Raw genomic sequence first — 4,011 nt, forward strand, 5'->3', positions numbered from 1 at the left:
GATGGTCTCGCTCTCCTGACCTCGTGATCCGCCCGTCTCGGCCTCCCAAAGTGCTGGGATTACAGGCTTGAGCCACCGCGCCCGGCCCCTTCTTTTATTAATTCAATAAAGAAGTTCTCAAACCTTAGCTTGTTTTGTAATCACCTGAAGATTGCTTGGGCCACATCCCCAGTTTCTGATTTAGTAGGTCTGATTTTTCCCTAAGTTCCCAAATGATGCTGCTGGCCTGGCGACCATCCTTTTGTGGGCAAATGATTGAAGGAAAACAAAGCTAAGCAGATCCATTAAGATCTAATCCAGACCGGGTGCGGTGGCTCACACATAGTAACCCCAGCACTTTGGGAGGCCAAGGTGGGTGGATCACCTGAGATCAGGAGTTTGAGACCATCCTGGCCAACATGGTGAAACCCCGTATCAGCCAGGCATTATGGCACGCGTCTGTAGTCCCAGCTACTCCGGAGGCTGAAGCAGGAGAATCACTTGAACCTGGGAGGCGGAGTTTGCAGTGAGCAGAGATCATGCCACTGCACTCCAGCCTGGATGACAGAGCGAGATTCCATCTCAAAAAAAGAAAAAAAAAAAAAAAAATCTAGTCCATAGCTGGGCATGGTGGCTCAAGTCTGCTATCCCAGCACTTTGTAAGGTCAGGGAAGAAGAATCACTTTAGGCCAGGAGTTTGAGACTAGCCTGGGCACCATAGCCAGATCCTCCTCTCTACAAAAAGAAGAAAAAATATACAGGTGTGGTGGTGCATGCTACTCTGGAGACCGAGGCAGGAGGATTGCTTGAGCCTAGGAGTGCCAGGGTGCAGTGAGCTATGATGGCACCACTGCTCTTCAGTCTGAGTGACAAAGTGAGACCCTGTCTCAAAAAGAAAAAAAAATCCACAAACTACTCCAAGTTTCTTTGCCTAGATTCCCATTATGTTGAATATCATAGTTGAAATTTGATTTTACAACTAATTTTGCAATTCTTCACCTAACATAGCCAAATCCCCCATGGCACTGTCAGCTTCTTGGTGGAAATATCCACCAAGATATTATCTGGGGAATAAATAAACTTATCTGGGGAATAAATAAAACCTGTGGAAGATCTGAAGCTCTCAGCTTCAACCATGGTCCTTCTGGATGATTCTTAACATGCCTACACCTAAACTGCCTCATCTACACATTTGAAATAATAATCCATACCTTAAAGATTTTTGTGAACATTAAAGGATGCTTCCATGGATTGGAGGATGCAGGTGATGTAGGGTGGTGCGTTCTCAAATGACAACTACCACTTCACTCCCTTAACTCCCCGCCCCCACTCCCAAACACACAAAGTAATTCTTCGAAGATAACATACCATTTCATAAACCCTAATTCAGATTATAATCTTGAAAGCTTAATTTTTGCAGGCCCACCACACCTATTCTAACTGTACAATTCTGGGACCAGGAGTCTGAATTTTTCACAAGACCTTTGCAAAGTTCTCAGTTTTTTGCCTGGGGCTCAGCCTGCTCCGTGGTTGGCGGTTCCAGTGGAAATGGAAAAAGGGAGGGAAGGGCCTGTGCATGTTCAGTGTCCTGGGTGCAGGGAGAGTGTGAAGATTTTGAGGAGTGCTGGGGCGGTCTCTTCCGTAATCAGGCTTGTGTTGGCTCCAACTAACATTTAATTTCCCTGGTTATCTTTTCAGATTCATACAATTAAAAAAAAATTTTATGAGCAACTTGAGGGTCAAAATAAGGCTGCAAGTTGGTTTGAAAGCTTCACCAGCACAGCGTCCCCTCCCAGATGGTGAGGGAGGGGAGAGCTTCACAAGGTCAGCTGCTTCCCATAGCCTGGGGTCGCAGGGTGGAGTCGTTGAGAACTGGCTACCTTTGAAAGAGAAACAAACACCTTTTTGGATTAGTTTTTATCTCAGTGGGTGAGTGGGTGGGTCTCTCCCACCCTGAGGGATTGTGTCCCACCCTACCAATTTAGGTTCAGCAAGGTCCTTCCTGGGGAGGTGACATTTCAGGTGGAATGTGAGGGATGACGATGCATTAGTTGGACAAATTTGAGGGCAAAACTCTTCAAGGCTGAAAAAAGAGCCAATGTGGAGCTTCTTAACTCTAAAGAATTTAGTACAGGATGGGCATGGTGGCTCATGCCTGTAATGTTAGCACTTTGTGAGGCTGAAACAAGTAGAATTGCTTGAGTCTAGGAGTTTGAGACCAGCCTATTCAACTTAGAGAAACCCTGTCTGTAAAAAAAAATTAAAAAATAGTTGGGCTGGGTGTGGGGGATCATGCCAGTAATTTCAGCACTTTGTAAGGTTGAGGTGAGAAGATCTCTTGAGACACCATGCTTGGCTACTTTTGTTTTCCAAGTTCCTGTTCCTGTAACAACCCAATGGGTTTACCTTGGTAGCTCCCTAGATAGAGCCAGTTTATCAAGACAGAGGAATTGCAGTAGAGAAAGAATAATTCACACAGAGCTGGCTGTGCAGGAGACCAGAGTTTTATTATTTCTTAAATAGGTCTCCCAGAGCACTCAGGGATCAGAGTTTTAAAGGGCAGACTTTTAAAGGGCAACTCTCAGGGATCAGAGTTTTAAAGATTAGGGAAAGCCAGTGAGCCAGGAGTGCTGATTGATCAGGTCAGATATGAAATCATAGGGAGTTAAAGCTGTCTTCTTGCACTGAGTCAGTTTCTGGGTAGGGGACACAAGATCAGATGAGCCAGTCTGTTGATCTGAGTGGTGCCAGCTGATCCATCAAGTGCAGCATCTGCAAAATATCTCAAGCACTGATTTTAGAAACAATTAAGGGAGGGTCAGAATCTTGTAGCCTGCAGCTGTCTGAGTCCTAAACCATAATTTCTGATCTTGTGATTAGAAAACTAATAATTTATTAGTTTTACACAGGCAGTCTAGTCCAAAGGCAAGAAGGAGGTTTGTTTTGGAAAAGGGCTGCTATTGTGTTTGTTTTAATCTACAAATGATAATGTTCCTCCCAAAGTTAGTTCAGTTTATGCCTAGAAATAAACAAGGACAGCTTGGAGGTTAGAAGCAACATGGAATTGGTTAGGTCAGATCTTTTTCACTGTCTAAGTTGCCATTTTGCAATTTTGGTTTCATTTGCTCATTTTAGATGAGCAAAATAACATTCAATCCCACAGAGTTATTGGGAAACCACTTTGGGGGACTGGTAGTCCTTTCTTCCTCATTTGCTCTTTCTTCTCCTTCTTTTCTAATAAGTGGAATGATTACTTTTAATTAAACAAAAGTCTACATAATTTAAAGAAGAAGCCGAGACACTCTAAGAACAGAACTCCAAAAGTTCCAGTATAGAGAACAGCAATTATTCCCAATCCCATCAGTGAAAAGAGTCTTAACAAAAAAAACCTTGGTTTTCTGTTACATTTGAAGTTTATCTTAGATGTAGCTACAGAAAAAAAGGAAGGAAAAAGAAAAAAGAAACTGTTCTTAAAAATTACAAGTTTAGAACTTTTTTACTTTTCAGAGCTAATATTGTTTTAAAAGACTTGACCAAATGCTGAAAAATTACAAATATTTTTGGTTTACTTGTAATATTTTAACTTTTCCTAACATTTATGATTCAGTTTGTACAAGTCACATTTAGTTAAGCATAACTATTTTAGTTATAAACACACAACTAGTTGTTTCCCCTAAGCTTGTGTCAGTAAACAAAAATAAAAACAAACAAAAAAATCACAAAAGCTTTGTTTCTATATCATTGGAAAAGTATAGTGCAGAAATAGATATACCCAAATAACCTCCCAGGCAATGTGACATCAAATACATTAAAAATATGGGAACTGAAAAATGACTACACACCAGAATATTAATTTACTCTCTTTTATTTATTTATTTATTTATTTATTTTGAGACGGAGTCTCGCTCTGTCACCCAGGCTGGAGTGCTATGGCCGGATCTCAGCTCACTGCAAGCTCCGCCTCCCAGGTTCACGCCATTCTCCTGTCTCAGCCTTCCGGGTAGCTGGGACTACAGGTGCATGACGCCATGC

This window comes from Rhinopithecus bieti, unplaced genomic scaffold (assembly GCF_001698545.2).
Source record: "Rhinopithecus bieti isolate Rb0 unplaced genomic scaffold, ASM169854v2 scaffold_5260, whole genome shotgun sequence".
Classification (NCBI taxonomy): Eukaryota; Metazoa; Chordata; class Mammalia; order Primates; family Cercopithecidae; genus Rhinopithecus; species Rhinopithecus bieti.